The sequence below is a fragment of the Heloderma suspectum genome, chromosome 3, assembly GCF_057233095.1.
Source record: "Heloderma suspectum isolate Gila_16-S chromosome 3, 16-S_ref, whole genome shotgun sequence".
Lineage (NCBI taxonomy): Eukaryota > Metazoa > Chordata > Lepidosauria > Squamata > Helodermatidae > Heloderma > Heloderma suspectum.
In genome coordinates, this window is record NC_139460.1 from 38,325,030 (window position 1) to 38,343,295 (window position 18,266).

Genomic DNA, 18,266 nt, shown 5'->3' on the forward strand with positions numbered 1-18,266 from the left:
CCTTCTCGCTTGTAGTGTGGTTGAGCCACGTAACCCCCATCTTGTAACTGTGCATTTGGTTTCTTTTTCCTAGGTGCAGAACTTGGAATTTGTCCCTATTAAATGTCATTCTGTTGTTTTCTGCCCAGCACTCCAGTCTATCCAGATCACTTTGAATTTTGTTTCTGTCTTCCAAAGTATTAGCTATCCTGCCCAATTTTGTGTCATCTGCAAATTTGATCAGCATTCCCTGCACCTCCTCCTCCAAGTCATTAATAAAAATGTTGAAGAGCACTGGGCCCAGGACTGAGCCCTGCGGTACCCCACTCGTTACCTCTCCCCAGCTTGAGAAGGTCCCATTGATAAGCACTCTTTGAGTCCGATTCTGTAGCCAACTGTGGATCCACCGGATCGTTGTTTCATCTAGCCCACTTTGAGCTAGTTTGCTCATCAGGATATCATGGGGCACTTTGTCGAAAGCTTTGCTGAAGTCGAGGTATATGATGTCTACAGCATTCCCACGGTCTACAAGGGAGGTGACTTGATCAAAAAATGAGATCAGATTTGTCTGGCAGGACTTGTTTTTGACAAATCCATGTTGGCTTCGAGTAATCACGGCATTGTTGTCAAGGTGCTTCCAGATGGATTGCTTTATGATCTGCTCCAGAATTTTCCCAGGGATTGATGTCAGACTGACTGGTCTGTAGTTCCCAGGTTCCTCCTTTTTACCCTTAGGGACAACATTAGCCCTCCTCCAGTCATCTGGCACTTCCCCTGTCCTCCATGATTTCTCAAAGAGAATAGACAGCGGTTCTGAGAGTTCTTCTGCCAGTTCCTTTATGACTCTAGGATGCAGTTCATCTGGCCCTGGAGATTTGAACTCATTCAAAGTAATGAGGTGTTCCTTGACCATATGCCTGTCGATCTCAAGCTGCAATCCTGCCCCTTCAGCCTGTACTTCGCCTTTGCCAGGGGGGTCATAGACCCTCTTTTGGGAGAAGACTGAGCCAAAGTAGGAATTGAGCACCTCTGCCTTTTCTTTGTCATCTGTTATCGTTTTGCCATCCTTATTTAATAGCTGAACCACCATTTCTTTCTCTGCCTTTTACTATGAACATAGCTGAAGAAAGCCTTGTTGTTGTTTTTAGCATCCCTCGCTAACCTTGGCTCGTTCTCAGCTTTAGCCCTCCTGACGCCACCCCTGCAATTCTGTGCTACCTGCCTGTACTCTTCCTTTGTTACTTGGCCTTCTTTCCACTTCCTATATGTGTCCTTTTTTGTTTTCAGGTCATCCCTAAGCTTTTTGTGAAGCCACACTGGCTTCTTCTGTTGTCTTCCACCTTTTCTTCTTGTTGGCTTGTGATTGTGCCTTGAGAATTTCCTTTTTTAAAAGCTCCCACCCATCTTGGACTCCTTTTCGCGCTAGCATCGCTTGCCATGGGACCTTACTGATCAAACTTACTGAAGTTTGAGCTTCAGAATATAAAACCACTCTGGTTTTGCAGTATGCCAGCCTCCCAAATAAAATATTTTTAAAAAAATATAATTACATTATTATTAAATTATTATTGTTATTATTAAATATAATTATTTGATTATATAATTATAAATAATAATTACAAATAATATTTTTTTAAAAATCCAAGTAAACAACTGCTAGACAGATGGGCTAATATATTGATGGCATGCCTTATATTTTTTTGAGACTTGAGGCCATAAGGTTTTTTAACAAGCAGACACATCTTTAATGTGGTTTTATTTTTAAGTAACCAATGGGAACCATTAATGTTGATGCTGGCTTCAAGTTCTGTCTCTCTAATATGCATGTTTAGACTGAAAAAATGGAGTTGTAGGACTTTTTTTTCTGTCTAAACATGCATAGGATTGCACCCTCAAATTAGGGATGGACAAATCTGTCCATTTTGCATTCTCTGTTTCTCGTTTTTCCAGTCATAAATTCAGTTTCTCCCAAACATGGAGTATTAAAAAAAAAGTTTGCATGAACATTAATATGCATTTTTGTTCGCAATTCTCCTAATACATATATTTTTGAATGCAATTTTGCCTAATATCTTTTGCAAGCAATTTTCCTAATATAATGCATTTAACGTTATTTTCACTAATATATGCATGTTTATGTGCACTTTCCCTAATAAACATATTTTGTATGCATTTTTGATTGGAGAAGTCCACTGCAAAATTTGGAGAAATGCAAATAAAGGATAATTAGGTAACTTCACATTAAAACGTGAACCAAACACGTTTCTCCCCCATCCTGACTCTTAAATTCAATATCCGTATTTGGGAGTTAACTTTGTAGTATATGAAATGGTACAGTACAGGCTTGCCTTATGACTGTAATGTCTTTGCCTCCAGGTGTTGCTTTTGTTCACTGGAATGCATTTTGCAAATCATTCTTGTGATTAAAAATCCTAGCACTGGAAAGACTGCTGTGTCTACTTCAGAGGCAGGGAACTTCCAGCCTTCAGGCCTACTCTGGCCTGCGGAGATTCCAAAAGAGAGGACTGTCCTCTGTAAAGTAGGATACTGGGTCACCCTTAACAGCTGTTTCTATGAAACAAGATTATTGGAGTAACAGGAACTTGCTTTGTTCAAAATCAGTTGACGTATTGGGATCACATCTTTTAAAAACCACAGGAGCAAAACACAACGGAGGGACCCAGAGTAGCAACGGCTTGTGGAAACTGCATTCCACTGGAGTTCCGTAGCTGCTGCTTCCACAAAAAAGAGCTCACCCCTGACACACTGAGCGAGAGCCAAGGCTGTGTTTTTTTTCTTCCTGTGTTTAACTGAGTAATGCTGGACTATAACCTAACGTAACCTTTCTCTTTCAAGCCGCCAACACTGGGTGGCATTAAGCTGTTCTTCACGACATCTGCATATCAATTCTGAATGCATGAAACACAAGAAAAATTTGGCTCAGGCCTGCCCTGGAGAGAGTAAAGGCTTTTTGTTTGAGACTGTTTCATCATACGGCTGTTGCAGCAGAAACATCCTTCTGCAATGACATATTTTGTAATACCCTTGTTTGCAGACAGCTGAGTTTCTGCTAGCTGAACTCTTATTTATCCAGCACTGCTGCTGCAACCAGGATTGTGGGGAAATTCATCCAGCTCACGTTTTAATGGGCTCACCTAATTTCGCACCTTCAAACCGATGCATGAATCAAAACTCAGTTACCCTTCAAAATTTGCATTCCTCCAAATTTTGCAATAGAGTTCTTCAGTCAAAAAGTGGGCACAAAACATGCATACATTAGCAGAAGGTGCACACAAAAACATGTCTGTGAAAATAACGTTCGAAAAGACATTATGATAGGAAAATTGCTTGCCAAACATGTGTATATACGAGTCAAAACTGCATACACCAATACATGCATTAGCAGGAATACACACGAAAATATGTACACATTTTCATGCAAACTCTTAAAGAGTTTAGGATGAATCAAATTTAAGCTTGGGGGAAAAATTCAAAGCTTGGGACAAACTGAACTTAAAACTGGAAAAATTAGAAACTGAAATTGGAAAGATTCATCCATCCCTATGGTCAAAGAAAAACTTTTCTTCTGTTAATTTCCAAGTGTTCGCTTTTATTATTTAGCTGAACAAAAGACAGACAGACATGTATGGAAAAGAATCCGTGGATTCACTTAATAAATAAATAATTCTCAGGGTATTTACACCTGCATACAGACAAAGGCATGTTTGGCAACATTAGATTGGATACAAAATCCAACATAAGGTCAGAGAAAACCATTCATTGGCTATTCATCAGGTTCATGCTTGTCTCACACAAATTACATAATCATGCTTACTTGTCCAGAACTTTTGGCTATGTGAAGCTTCACTTTTAGCTAATAAAAGTTTCTTTCACAGTATGCTGCAACAGTCTTGCTCAGGAGCAGGCAATCTGGTGCCCTCCAGATGTTTTTGACTATGATGCCCATAATCCCTAATCATTGGCCATGCTGGGTGGGGCTGATGGGAGTTGGGAGTCCAAAACATCTAGAAAGCACCAGTTTGCCTACCCTTGGTCTTGCTGTTATGCTGTAGCTTGTATTTTAGGGCTATGCACATTTAGAGAGAAAAACCCCCTACAACTCCCAACATTCCTCAGCCCAGAAGGCTGGGGCAGCCAGAGGATTCTTCATAAGCTGCCCACCCCAGTCTCTTCCTCTCCCTGCCCACAAAACCGCCTCTTTTCCCTCCTCTCTGAACTCGCATTTGCGAGCTCAAGCTCGTAGAGGCAGCCAGCACGGTTCTCCACACGGCTGCGATGGGGAGGGGGTGGGGAGCTCAGACTCCCGGGTCTGAGGTTGGAGCGCTGTCTCCGGCCTCAGATTCAGAAATCTGAAAAATCCTATGGCCCCCCAGGCGCTGCCTAGAGGCCATAGGACTGCTGTCTTAGTTGATTAAATAACTGGACCAATTTTAATCAGCAGAACTGAGAATTAAAGCTACTTTGGATTTGGTGTCTTACTGTAATGGGAAAGAGAAAAAAATATGTTTAAAAATCATCGCCTTGCCTTTCCAAAGGAGTTATAGCTCCTTTAAAATTAAATTGTAAGTTCTCTCGCATTGTTTCAGTCTATCAGAATAGGCACCCATGTTCAGGGTTTGGCAGTATACAAATATATAACTCCTTTAATAATGAACTCAGGTGGTGAGTGCCAACAGAAATGTAGCCAGAACAGGGCCACTGAGAAACAAGAAGGTTTCAGCATACTTGGGTGAACCTTGAGGTATGCAGAAGTACAAAACACATCTTTTTAAAAAGCCAAAAAGCAACAACAAAGGGGCAACACCCTCCCCCCCAAACCCAGCCCATTGAGGCTTGGGACAAAGTAATAGACATAGAATGATAAGTGTCAGAAAATAAAAAAAAATGTAAAATGGGGGGGGGCATATCCAGGGGGAGGGCATGGCTGCCTGCCTGGAACATTGCACAGGAGCACTCCTCTTAAAAGGTAAGGACACTGCAACATTTTGTTGCAGGTCCTACTGATTTCATTGGTTAATTTAAATCCATTATGGCAAAATCCTATGCATGTTTAGACAGGAAAAAAAAAGGCTTACAACTCCCAGCATGCCCCAGCCAGCATGCCCTGGCTGGGACATGCTGGGAGTTGTAGGCCTTTTTTTCTGTCTAAACATGCATAGGATTTCGCCCTTAACTGGTAAATCCACTTACAATTATTTAATTGGTTGACAGTTCTAATTTATAGCAGTGTAAATTAGAAAACTGCCTGCTTTTGAGTTTTGCAGTTTGGGTTTGCTACCTTATTTCACTCAATGTATTGTGGCAAGAATAAATAAAATCCATTTTTCAGCCTTCCTAACGGTGTGGTTAAGTTTGCAGCTGTTTTCTCTCACAAGCAATTAGAACAAACAACTGAAGCATACACGAAATTATTAACGATTTCCTTTTACAGAGCACACAGGAAGACCAGTTTAATAATATCCCTCTCTCACACTGAGCGCAGAAGCATACATTTGGCAGGAGATGAATTTGACAAATTAGACTATTTTTCTTCTGTCAGTTGTGCAGACAATTATTGTTAATTTTATACCTCAGCACATAAGATCCACAACATTTATCTGACTGTTTTGATATGCAGATTTATTTAACAAGGTCTTTATAGGCACAAAATCAGCAGGTAACATTTTCTCATTCTACATAAGAAGGAGTAGCGGATGTCATATATAACCAGAGGTACAGAAAACCCATTCAAGTATGCATGGCCGGCTTACATTCAGAAGGTTTGCACTGTGGGCAATTTCACACATTACGCAACAAAGCCCACGGATTTGCCTCTGTGCATATATTCAACAGACAGCCCAGCCAATTCCAGCTTTCTGACGAGGGTCCCCGCATGATGCATATGGACAAACATTTGTCACAATCGCATCTTACGTTCTGAGGTGTACACTTAACATCTTAGGGCGCAATCCTATTGGGATAAGCGGATGCTCCTGAACTTGGAGGCGGACGCCTATCCAATGCAGGGCAGGAGCAGTGTGGAAGAGAACTTCTCCGTGCTTCAGCTGCCCTGCATTCTAGACAGCCAGTTTTGGAGGCCAGACGACAGAGGCCAGACAACGCATATGAAGCATCGGAATGGCACTTCTGCCCTCCCCACCCCCAGGAACGCCCTGTTTTCGCTGCTCCGTGCTACTCTTATGAGGGGCCAATCTGCGCTGCCTACGAGGCAGCGCAGGAGGGGGTGGATGTCTGTTCTCAAGGAACCCACCTCGGAGCGCGGATCCCAGGAACCGACCTATCCTATGGCTGTCTAGCCACTGACTAGTGGCCATAAGACCACACCCTTAGGTGTGCATTAAACGTTTAATATGTGAAGAAACTGTTGCTTTCTTGTACATCACCTTGGGTGTCTTTCTTATTTTGGGCAAAAAGGTGACTACGTAATAAAACTCTTCATTTGTGTAATAAAATGATGGCACTTTGACCAGCATCTGCCCGTCTCCTCCTTTAGGTTTCATTTGTGTTCTTCACCTTCTGCCCATCTCTGTGACTTCTGCTGTGCTGCTTCCTGAACCTGGTGCAGCCTCAGAGCTAGAGATGTGAAGGCTGGGGGGGCGGGGGGGAATTACAGGGAAACAAAAACATATGGAAAAAAGATGTGGGAACTAATCCCCCCCCCAATTTTCCAAAAATCCCAGCAGGGGGGAATGGAGAGAAAAACGTTGTTGTTGCTGAACGTTCCGTTCCCCCCACTCCTCTGTCTTCTCTGTTTTTTTCCAGGCCTTCACATCACTGCTTGGAGCCAGTCTCAGGAGCTGGGACTGTGGGCACTTCCCTAGGCCCATACTCCAGAAACAGGGGGCATGGGGTGTGGGACTCTGCCAACTCTGACTCTGCCAGTCCCTGAGCACCTATTCCAAATTTGTCCACATAAAATAGGTTGTAAGCCTTCTGGCCAGGGATTATGTCAGCCAGGTCTATTTTATTTATTTACAGTTTTATATATCACGATTCAGCTAAATATTTTCAAAAACATTCACATAGCAACATTTGAAACATCAGGTAAAAAATGTAGTAGCACTTTAAAAATCAGCTGCAACAAACAAAATAGCTCCTGAAAACAAGGCCGTGGGAGAAAGGGTTTTAAGTAAGCTCAAAAAGAGCACACCAAAACATGTAAAAAGTACTCCCGGCCACAACCACCTTCAGGGCAGGGTCTGTACAGCACCTAGTACACTTGTTGGCACTCAGTTGTAAGCAACAATAGTCACCATGTAAATTCTAGCATACACAAAGCGAGACAAACTGGAGTCAAGTATATCTTTTGTTTCCTGCCCAACTCAAGCCTGGTTCTCACTAAGGAGGTTCACTTGGCTCTGACCAACATGTCGTAAACAAACTAATCTGGAAACCTTATCCTTGCCATCTAGTTTTCTATATGCAGGGACTGTAATTTCCCCACCTTCTTCTTGGTATGGAGGAGAGCAATCAATCACATGAGTGGACACACACCACACTCTAAAGAAGTACAGGCCAGACACAAGTTTACCATCTCAGTGACAGCTAGGTCTTGGATAGCTCCTCTAGAGTTCTGACTGAAACCCAGAGCGGATTCATCGCTCCACTGACATCGAAGCTACCGGCCTCCACTGTTCAGAGTAGTAACATGTAAAAGAATACCTGCTTCATTACTGTTTCTTTCCGTGCTGGCTTGTCAATAAAATTAAAGAGAATATTTATGATGACAGAGCAGACGTGAAAGCCTAAGTGTGACAAGATTTCTTTTTAGGGGGTGTGAGCAAACATCTTTTCATTCAGGAGTTTATTTATGCTGAAATAATTGGCAGGCCTTGCTTTAGGTAGAACCGGAATAGCGCATAAACAATAGCCCTCTTCATCTGTTCTGAGCATGGGAAGGGACCCACAGGAATGCACGGGGCTAGCTCCGCCCCCTTGGCGATGCCCCATGCACCAGCAGCACCCTCGAGCCAATGAGGAATCGGCTGAGTCCTTGTTAAACTTGTTAAAGTGTCTTCACTTTAACCCACTGTAACTAGCAGGAAGTTGGAGGTTAGCTTAGGGGTGCTTCCACATGAGTCTTTTATATTGCAATCGCTCTGCCCTGTTCACAGGACTTTGCAGGGGGGTCCACTCATTGTCTTCCACTTGTAGCCCATCATTTCTTCTTTTTTTCTCTTACCACAGAAAATCCATTAAGGAAGAAAAGACGGAACTGCATAATGCCTTCTGATTCTTAGCGTTACGGAGCCTTTTGTCTGCAAGCACCCTAGGTTTTCCTCTGGGCTCACAAAATAGAATGGTATGAACAGAGTAGGAAAAGGACTCGCACTTTTTCCTGTGGGTAGCTAATGGCCATCAGCTTTCTGAAATAGCCAATACTGGACTAGATGGACCAAAGGTCAGTATAAGGCAGCTTCGAATGTTCCTTTTTAAATTGTAGTAATCATTTCTAAATTTGCATCTATATGTATGCATTAGCACATGCAAATGTTATGCAAATTTGTGCCCCTTCATAAGTGGCCACCCTAATTGCTATAGCTAAACAGGTCTTAAGGAGCTGTCTAGGGAGATAATTGGGGGACATAAGCAACCTTGAACTCTTGAGAGAAGAGAGGTATTACAGACCCACAGTAACTTTGCAGTGCAGATCCCTTAGGGCCAATTCAGAAATTATGGGTGTAAATATCAAATCAAGAACTGTTCATGCCTTCCCCAAATTCCCAAGTATGAAACATCAAAGGAATGACATGTATGGCTCTTACTTGTGGTCCAATCCTTGTGTGCAGACATCCATTCCAAGGCTCAGACATAGCTGTGGGTGAACTCTTCCTGACAGTGCTTCACAATTTCTATTTATTGTTAGTGGGCAAGCAGAGGGGTGCATGTTGGTTGCATGTAATGTCCTTCCTAATAATGCAGTGCCCAAATTCAATGTGCATCTCTTGTCCTACAAGTGTTTGCACCACCTGCTGAAGAAAATGTCAAACTTCACAAGGTTTAGGCAGTATCAAGTTCGTAGTTGTTTTTTAAAGTTGCATATTTCCCCTGCTCATTTTGTTCACTGTGCATTTTCTTTGTCACTCAAATAGGTGAGGGTGGGTTGGGGGGGGTGTTGTAAAGGAAGTGCCAGGAAGTTCAGACATGACTAGGATAATGGTCTTCCCAGTGCTTTACTTGCATTCAAGCTGCACAAGGTCATTATATTCGCTGCTGTTTCCTTCTGCTCTTTTCCTGAACAGCTTCCTTCAATTTATGTACGCATCCTTTATCAAATGTATGTTTAAAGTGTTTTCCAGCATGGAACCTTTCTTTTTCACATGTGGCGTAGTGGTCAACCACAGAAGCCAAAGGCTCCCATTTTGAAAACTGATCCACTCTCCAGAATCTCAGTGAAGAACTGTCACCATGGCTTAGCTGTGGGTTTCAACCACTACAGAGAAGATGATTGTTACAAGAACTTCTTACATCTGAAATTGCATCATAATCTGATCAGAGGCCGATCTTAAATGCAAAACACTTTCTAAAAATATTTCATTTTTGAAGTAGAGTCTGAAGTTAAGAATAAATCTAAAAGAATTCCTCATCAGAATCCTAACAGCGCCCTGCTCACAGCTGTTTTCTGGAAAATCCATGCAGAGTTTCACTCTGACCAGGCTTTTCCTTGGTATTCCCTTCGTTTAAATATTGGTATAGAATAGGCCCAGAAAACCCTTGTTGGATGCCTGCAAATACAGCACCGATTACATATTATTCAATGAGCCAACAACTTGTTCTTGCTTACAATTTACTCTCCATGTACCCACACATTTCCTTGGTCTTTCAGGCCCAACCCCAGATGGGGAGGATGAAGAGCTGGGGCCTGCAAACATCACCCACTGGTCCTGTGTTGCCTTATGAAGCATCTTAGCCTTAGGTGTTGCTAGAGGAGTCCTCCTATGAGTTGACCCATGCCTGCTTGTTGCTGGCAAGACATCTACCCTGGTCTATATATACAGCAAAATAAAATAGGGATGAGGCACTAAAATTTTAGAGGTGTTAGAATGAACTGTGAGCCAAGCTATACATTACACTATTTATTTATTTGATATTTATATTCCGCTAAATATAATAAAATTCCTACGCAGTTTTCATATAAATATACTGAAAACAATTCCAATTGCAGTAAGAGCACAAGGAGCTGCAAGAAGCAGCAGCCCGATTAACAAGGTGGGGAAAGCTAGGTGAACTTGCACACTAATCACACAACATGTAGCTGAGACTTGTCGTTTTGTACTCTAGTGTAAGCATGCGGGGCTCAGGTTCAGACTGGGACCACCGTTAAACCTTCCCTCCTCACTGTTCCCCCCCCAATCCCAGCCCCCCTCAGTACAGAGACTTTGTTCTCTATTGACACCAATGGAGACTTCTTTTTTTAAATCCCCTTCCCCATTTAGGGGGATTTCGGGGGGGGGGGAGCAGTGGTGATGGGAGGTTTAACACACACACGGTAGTCCCAGTCCAAGTTGGGGCTGCACGAGTTCACTAAAGAGTTTAAAGAAGATAAGCCTCACCCACATGCTACACAATGAAGGTGACATAATTTGGCTCTGTCATTTCAGACTGCCATTTCTGAATGCTCCTCTAGATTAACTCCCTGTGAGTAGAAAAGTAGCACAATGGGGCGCATTGGCTAGAACCTTTCTCCCTGATGTGTTGGCGTTTTACTTGCAGGGTAGTACAATCCTCTTCAGAATTCTGCTGCATGTCCAGACCAGGCCTAAAATATCTCAGGGAGTCTCATTTTTGAACACTCCCCTATGTTAAAAACAAAACTCTCTCTTAAGCAGAAAGAACAGCACTGTTGGCAAAGCGCTTGAACAGAAGCGCTCTCTGTGCTGTTGTAGTTTTCTATTTACAGGGAGTTGTTGGGGATTTTTAATGTGGAGATATACACAAAACAGGAACCCCCCACCTGCAGTGTAGATGGTGGTCTTACCTTATCACCACATTTTTTCACCTCATTCTCTTGCTTGCGTAGAGTAGACCAGGGCTTACATCTTCCTCATTAAATGCCTCGGCCTTTGAGATTTTTCATATTTCTGAAACCTAAACACATCTCTTCTAAGCAAAGATAATTGTTTCCTCCCACGTTTCTTATCACTAGCTTGATACTAGACCATATCTCAGGACCAGTTCCAGAGCACTTAGCCAGGGGAGCAAATCTTTACATTGCAGGAACTGGTGCCTGCCCCTTTCCATTCCTCCATACATAACATAACACATGCACTCAAGGTGGAGGATCATATATGCAACAGTCATTTGTACTCTCATTTTTCGGTGGGTAAGAACTGTCTAAATTAAGCAACTGTGTGAACTGGCATCTCCACTGGATGCTTGTCTCACACATTACATTAGAAACATAAAGATAGTCACACTGGTCCATCAATAAAACATCCAAAAGTCAATGGGAAAATCCAAAATCTACATTTAGGCAATACCTTTATTAGGACCAACCAACATGCCACAAAAGATTGTGCAAGCTTTTGAGATTTCCAGGAACTCTTAATCACGTTAGGTGTGCACCACCTAAAATTAATCTCCAGTTTAACAACATAAGAAGAGCCATGCTGGATCAGACCAAGGGTCCATCTAGTCCAGCATCCTGTTCACACAGTGGCCAACAGCTGTCAACCAGGAACCCACAAGCAGGACATGAGCACAACAGTTCCCCCACCCATGTTCCCCAGCAACTGGTATACATTGGCTCACTGCCTCTGGTACTGGAGGTAGCACACAGGCATCAAGATACTAGCCATTTGCTAATATAAAGTCATGTTTCTCTTTATTTGTAGTCTGTCTGCTGAGGGACCTGCATGTCTTGGCCAGGGCAAGATCTGAGTTACAGCTGGGCTTTGGTTTCAGAAATGAGAGTCTGAAACCAGCTTCTTTGCCTCAGAATGGTAGGTGTTACCCAACACCTGCAACAATTGCTATTCCATGCCCGCCCACTGCCTCTTGTACCATTCTAGCCTGATGAAGAGCTCTGGAGAGCTCAGAGGTTTGGACAACCTTTCATGGAATTTTTGTTGGCCCGAATAAAGGTATTACATTAGGTGTGCAGCATGGAGGAGCAAGCACCTGCTCAACCAGGCAAAGATGGTTGTTGTCCAGGTAAGTATCTAAACCAAATCTAAGAGTTTAAACAGAAACACTAATCACATAAAGCCATTTTGAGTTTCTCATCAAAATAGCCAATTAAAAGAGCAATCTTACAGGGACAGATGGCTGCCTCCGAACTTGGAGGTGGCTACCTATCTAATGCATAGCAGAAGCATGGAGTGTATCCTTTCCTCCATGCTCCAGCCGCCCTGCATTTGTGGCTAGCCGGCTGATTTCGGCTGTCTAACCATGGGGCATGGAGCGTGGAGGCAGAACAATGCATAGGAAGCATACTGGCACTTCCACACTCCCTGCCCCCGGGAATGCCCCCTTTGCCCTGCTCCGCACTGCTCTTACGAGCCCAGAGACGATCCATGCCGCCTAGGAGGCAGAGGGGGAGGTGGTTCTCCGGGACCCAACCTCAGAGCACAGGCTCTGAGGTCAATTCCCGGAAACCAACCAATCCCACTGTCTAGCAGCCATAGGATTGTGTCCTAAAGCTTTCAAAATATGCACACTGCTTTTTGGTAGGAACTCCCTTAACAAAGAGGAAGGAAATTCTAATTTTTAATGTGTTCCTATGGCTTTGTTGAAGAGGCAGTTTTGTTTTCTTTAATGTTTCACATTTGAAACTATTTCAAAAAACAATCTTTATATCACCTTAAAGTCTTCAAGTGCCAGAAATCTGGATTTTTAAAAATCTGGCCCAAAAATCCTTTGTTCGAAAATTACAAAAAATTCTTCAGTAGATTTACCTTAGCATACACATGCAAGTCCTGAAGTGAATTCAGAAAGCTCTGCACGTATTTCCAGAAACCAAATCTCACTTGAAGCACTTCAGAGATCTCTCGAGTTAAACCAACTTCAGTGTTAATTCCAGAAGGTGTAAGTCTGATCTTGGAAGACAGACAACACAGCCACTTATTCTTGCTCTAACATCATCTTATCAGGATAATTCCTTCTTGCAAATCTTTTGAGGACTAAAACGATCACAGAACTGACTTCTTAGCTGCACTGGGATCAACTATTTACCTTTATTCTAAGCATTTGTTTCTACTGTTTGTAGGGGCAACCTTAAGGGTAGGCAAGCTGGGCACTTGCCCAGGGTACCAAGCTGAAGCTGAGCTTGATGACTCAGCATTTGCTCAGTGAACAGTCTGCAGTTAGCTAGGGCAAAAGAAAGCAGTAAGCATCTTTAGTTTTTTTCTCAGAGTTCTACATGTTGTTTGGGTACTGACTATAAAAATCTTCCATTAATTAGCTTTAAAGCTATGTTCTTTTTTAAATGTCCAGTTCAATGTCATTGGTTCTAGATAAAAATCAGAACACAGCTTTACATTACTAAGAGTCATGAGAATTACAAATAACTATAAAGGACTATAGATAGTAATAGAAGAAACTGTATGCGGGCTGAGGGATGGACACTGAAGGCCCCCACTATTTATCCTAGGCCACGATTGCTTATGTTCTATAGGACTGGGAAAGCTAGTTTTAGTTATTACATTTATAGAAAATCATAGAAGTCAAATGTTCCGTTAGAGACCTACCAGCCCCTTATACTACTTTGAAAGTCAAGTTTACAACTGAAAAGTATGACTATTACTTGATACCGTGGATTCAGTCCTATGTTAAGGAAAGTCACTGAAAGAAAACTTCCCATCCCTCCCTCCCCCATGCAGTCACCTGCACCCCACACCAAAAGCCTCTCTGGAGCATTGGGGAATCCTCCTGAATAATATGTGATACAGCATGAGGGGTTGCTAAGGGAAGACTTGGACCATAAGCTAAATCAACCCAGGCTGCAATCCGATATCCTTACTTGAGAGTGTCAGGTTGCTTACCTGTAACTGTAGTTAGAGTGGTCATCTGTGCATTCACACATAAGGGCTCTGCGCCTGCACTGAGACTCGTTCAGGAAACTTCCAAGCTGCAGTTTTTTGGCAGGAACCCCTCCACCACCCGTGGCATATATAGTGTGGGTTCCCGCCTTCCTCTCAGTTCCTTGAGACTGTAAGAGTCCCAGACCGAGAACACTTCAGCACCAACAGACCGTAGACACCGAAGTGTGTCGATCTAGGTCTACCTAGGGAGGTGGTGGGCTCTCCCACACTGGAGGCGTTCAAGACGAGGCTGGACAGCCATCTGTCAGGGATGCTCTGACTTGGATTCCTGCATTGAGCAGGGGGTTGGACTTGATGGCCTTGTAGGCCCCTTCCAACCCTACTATTCTATGCTTCTATAAGTGGCGATGGTGGGACAGGTTGCACAGATGACCACTGGAAAATCTACAGTTACAGGTAAGCAACCTGACTTTCTTCTTTGTGGTCTCTGTGCATCACACATATGGGCGAGTAACAAGCTAACTTACCGGAGGCGGGTCGGTGTCTCAATGTAGTACCGACAAAAGCACAGCCTTGCCAAAGGCACAGTCCGCTCGAGCTTGAACATCCAGTCCGTAGTGCTTTATGAAAGTAGAAGGCTTAGACCAGGTAGCCGCCTGACATTAGTCTACAAGAGGGACAGCCCTTGTAAAAACTGTGTAAGTCGACACTCCCCTCATCGAATGAGCCCGAATTCAGGTTAGTAAGTCCTTCCCAGAGACTTCATATACCAGTCGGATGGTGTGTAGTATCCAGGAGGCCGGTCTCTGAGAGGAGACTAGAGAGCCCTTGTTGTGTCCTCCGTAGCAGAAAAAGAGCTGCTGTGAGCTGCGGGAAGGCTCTGTCCAAGACCTATAAAAAGCCAGGGCTCTCCAGATACCTAGAGCATGCAGCCGCCTTTCCAAATCAGAAGTTGGAGATGGAAAGAAGGCGGGGAGGACGATTGGCTGATTCACATGGAATTCCGTGACCACTTTCGGAAGGAATGCTAAGTCCAGCCGAAGCACCACCTTTTCCTTGTGAAAAATGGTATAAGGTGAGTCTATTCGTAACGCAGAGAGTTCACTTGCTCTCCTTGATGCCATAATGGCTACCAAGAAGGCGACCTTCCAAGAGAGCAGCCTTAAGTCCATGGTAGCGAGTGGTTCAAATGGATCCACCTGTGACAGACTTCGTTCCTCAGTGGGACCTGACCCTGGTGCTCAACACCCTCACATTGGTGCCAAGTTTCTGAGACCCTACAAGAATTGTTTGCATAAAGGGTGGCTGAAGATGGGCCACCCATCGACGTTGCCCCGCATAGCAGAAATTGCCAAAGCATACACTCCGATAGAGGAGTACCTCAGGCCTTTGCTGTACAGGTGCTGAAGGAAGGACAAAATATCGACCAGATGACAGTTATTAGGATTGCAGTTGGTGTCGGTCGCAAACTGAACAAAGGAAGCCCATTTGGCTGAGTATGAGCGGCGTGTGGTTTTCTCGCTGCATCGAGTGCAGTCTGCACTGACGGTGGGATCAGCGCAGAGTGGTGTGTGAAGGTTGGATCCTCCACGCCGTGAGGTTCAGGGTGGGGAGATCGGGATGGAGGATCCGACCTCAGTCCCAGGAAATCAGGTTGTCTATCAGCAGGAATGGCAAGCAATGTCCGTGCACTAGGTTCCATAGCGTCATGAACCAGGGCTGCCTGGGCCACCAGGGGGCTATTAGGATGCAGTTTGTGGCTTCCTGTTTGATTTTGGAGCTTACCCTCTTGAGTAGTGGGAATGGGGGGAAAGATAGAATAGGCGGTCTGTCAATTCTAGGAAAAAGGAATCGCCTAGTGACCCGTGGCCAACTCCGGCTCTGAAGCAGAACTGTCTGCAAGCTGTGTTCGCTGGAGTCGCGAGGAGATTGATCTCTGATTGGTCCCACTGGTTGAAAATTAGTTGCAGAACTGTCTTGGCCAACTGCCATTTGTGGGAGCACCAAAGGAGGCGGCTGAGGGAGTCTGCCAACAGGTTGTCTTGTCCTGCAATATGTAGAGCGGTCAAGTGGATGTCCTTGACAACAACCCAGTCGTAAAGGTGTAGAGAGAGAGAGAGAAAAGACGGGAGGAGTGTGTTCCGCCCTGTTTGTTTACGTACCAGAGAACTGTGGTGTTGTCTGTGAGGATCTGGATGTGTCGATGTCGGAGGTATGGTTCGAAGGCACAGAGAGCTTTCCAAACTGCCATCAACTCCAAGGAATTTATGTGGTACAGTCTTTCTTTGGAGGTCCAGAGACCCTGAGCTCACAGGGGGCCGCAATGTGCTCCCCAACCTAGGAGGGAGGCATCCGTGGTCAGAACCCTGGATGGAGGAGCAAGAAGGAAAGGCATCCCCTGGGTCAAGTGCCTGGAGTTCATCCACCATTTCAGGCTGAGAGCAACCTCCTCCAGTACCAGGAGTGTGACAAAAAGGGGGTTGCAGGTCAGATCGAGGGTCCGGATGAACCAGTTTTGTAGTGGCCTCATCCATAGTCAGGCCCATTCCACGACCAATACCGTCGCTGCCATGTGGCCAAGTAGGCATTGGATGTCGCGTGCTGTGACCCGGTGAGCAATGAATATCAAAGTGGCTTGCGTGACAAGATTTGTGTTACGGTTCGTCGGAAGGTACACCTGGCCCGTTCTGGAATCGAGGATGGCCCCTATGAATTGAACCGTTCCTGTGGGGGTCAAATGAAACTTTTCCTTGTTGATCCGTAGTCCTATGCCCCAAGAAGGCTTAAGACATCCACAATAGCGCACAATAGGGCTTCTGGAGAAGAGTCCACTAGTAGCCAATCATCGAGATACGGGTAGATCTCCACTCCTCGAGGCGGAGGTAAGCCCAGACCACAGCCATGCACTTGGTCAACACGCGTGGAGCTATTGGAAGACCGAACGGTGGAACGTTGAACTAGAAAAGTTCTTCTCCAATCGCAAAGCGGAGGAATTTTCTGTGTGAGTGTTCTATGGCTACGTGGAAGTACGCATCCTCGAGGTCAATCATGTCGAACCAAGAGCCCTTCCGAAGAAGTGGGAGGATTATGGCTAGGTTGTCATCCTGAACCACTTGGGTGATAAACTTGTTCAGGTCTCGGAGGTCTAGAATGGGCCGGAGGCCTCCGTCCCGTTTTGGTACCGTGAAGTACCTGGAGAAGAACCCCTCCGTACCAGGGTTTGGAAGAACGCGTTGGACAGCGCCCTTTCGTAGGAGAGATTGGGTTTCTTTGCGAAGGACCTCTGAAGGTGGAGTGGTCTGGACTGGGCCCGGAGATGGGAGAGTGTTGAATTCTATTTTGTATCGGCGACAGACAATAGAGAGCACCCAGTTGCTAGATGTCCCTCTCATCCAGGCTGAATAAAATTTGTTCAGAAGGTCTCCAAAGGGAGGTTTGCAAAGGTTGGTACAGAGGGGAGATGAGCTGAGGTCAAAGACGACGTTTAGAGAATCCTTCACCGTTCGCCTTTTGTTGGAACCTGGGGAGGGAGTAGCTTTTTCTTTGTTGTTGAGGGTATCTGGGTGTCCAGTCCCCAGATTGCCAAGGTCTGTAGGTCTGGTGTTGGTACCAGCGGTGTTGAGGGTACGGAGCGTATTGCTGTTGTTGTTGCTGGGATTGGCCGATGCCCATTTTACAAGCGGTCGTTCTGGCTTTCTATACAGAGTCCATCTGCCCGTCCGTTTTTGCATTGAATAAACCCTCACCGTTGAAGGGTAGATTTTCTATCCGTGAGCAAGCTTCAGGGGTTAGGCCCGCAGAGTGGATCCAGGCACGTCGCCTCAGGGCAACAGAGCCCATCATGCCCTTGGCATTGCAGTCTGCCTGATGACAGGCGGTATTGATCTGCTGACGAGATAAGTTTGGATGCCTCTGCATGAAACATCCTGGCTAAGTCGCGTTGACCCTCAGGGAGGTATGCAATAAGGGAATCCATTTTCTCCCAGAGGAAGAGTTGATACCTGGCCATCATTACCTGGTAGTTGGAGATTCTAAGTCCCAATGCCGCTGAAGAGTAAAGGCAACATCCGACGAGATCAAGTTTACAGCCCCTCCTTATCCACAGGCGAGTCATGTGTTTTCTGCAAGCGACCTTGAACAGACTCCACTATTATGGAGTTCGGTTTAGGACATGAGAATAGGAAAGATGCATCCGTCTCTTGAACACTGTACATCGATTCCAGCCTCTTGGATGTCGGGGTCAAGGATGAAGGCGCTTTCCACGTCTGCTGGACTGCACTCAGC

The 18,266-nt window shown here is 44.8% G+C and overlaps 1 protein-coding gene and 1 long non-coding RNA gene across 2 annotated transcripts in view; one reads left to right on the top strand and one right to left on the bottom strand.

Moving 5' to 3' along the window:
• Positions 1-9,077, top strand: part of LOC146349565 (uncharacterized) — a 28,605-nt gene extending 19,528 nt beyond the window's left edge. The window contains exon 4 of the long non-coding RNA XR_014789019.1: positions 8,188-9,077. This is a non-coding gene — a long non-coding RNA (uncharacterized LOC146349565). The remainder of the gene's footprint in view (positions 1-8,187) is intronic.
• Positions 1-17,540, bottom strand: part of KATNAL1 (katanin catalytic subunit A1 like 1) — a 109,662-nt gene extending 92,122 nt beyond the window's left edge. The window contains exon 1 of the mRNA XM_084842956.1: positions 14,510-17,540. The gene's annotated coding sequence lies outside the window, so the exon portion shown is untranslated. The remainder of the gene's footprint in view (positions 1-14,509) is intronic.
• Positions 17,541-18,266: the final 726 nt, after the last annotated feature.